Source organism: Limulus polyphemus, unplaced genomic scaffold (assembly GCF_000517525.1).
Source record: "Limulus polyphemus unplaced genomic scaffold, Limulus_polyphemus-2.1.2 Scaffold2608, whole genome shotgun sequence".
Lineage (NCBI taxonomy): Eukaryota > Metazoa > Arthropoda > Merostomata > Xiphosura > Limulidae > Limulus > Limulus polyphemus.
In genome coordinates, this window is record NW_013668218.1 from 3364 (window position 1) to 4430 (window position 1067).

The following is a 1067-nucleotide window of genomic DNA, read 5'->3' on the forward strand; positions in this document are numbered from 1 at the left end:
ACATCAGGAAAAGAAAATGGGGCTGGATCGGACACACACTGCGAAAACCAGTTGACAACGTTACAAGGCAGGCCTTGGAATGGAACCCACAAGGGAAAAGAAAAGCTGGGAGGCCAAAACAGACGTGGAGGAGATCGGTCGGGAGTGAAGCGAAGGTCGCCGGAATGGCGTGGACCCAGCTCTGGAGAGCAGCCCAGAACAAGGTCCGTTGGCGAGGTGTTGTTGCGGTCCTATGCTCCACTTGGAGTCTACAGGATTAAGTCAAATAAGTCAGACGTTCAAGAAGAAGGATAATTCTCTAGTGAAACACGTTTGTTTTTCATATTTATCATAATTAACAACAGATCTGCGTGATTTGTATAACTTTTGATGTACTCTCTATTCTCAAGTAACGTTTTGCTTGTTTTCTCTCAGTTTATTCTTGTATTCGAACACCATTTTATAAGCCATCTGAATCTCAAGCTTCAGAAGATGCAGAACGATATTTGTGTATAGAAACACTAGTGTGTTCTTTCTCTTTTTTAGAATACTGCCTGATGTCTGGGACTTTTGACGTTCATGTCACACTACCGATCACTAGATGCATTTTAGGAGACCTTATCGAACGATTCTATACCAAATTAACAATTTTTAGTGTTCTCTCTCTTGTGTTTTCCATTTTCTGTATTATCGATAAGGTTTCTACTGTTTCACTTTTCTTTTGGTGTGTTTTATCTAACTGTCTTACGATTTACGTGTTTTCTCAGGATAATTCTTTTTTCTTCTCCATGGTTTAATATTTCTGCCTTTTGAGAGTTATTCACCCCTAGATTTCTTCTAGTGTGTTTTTCATCGTTTTTCTATGTAAGTATGAATTTAGGTTTTCGCAGTGAGTTCTGATTTTTTCTCGTAGAGTTTTGTCTTATAATTATCTGTAGTTCAATGTGTTTTTTTTTGGCCCGGCATGGCCAGGTGGATAAGGCGCTCGACTCGCAATCTGAGGGTCGTGGGTTCGAATCCCCGTCCCACCAAACATGCTCGCCCTTTCAGCCGTGGGGGCGTTATAATGTGACGGTCAAGCCCACTAT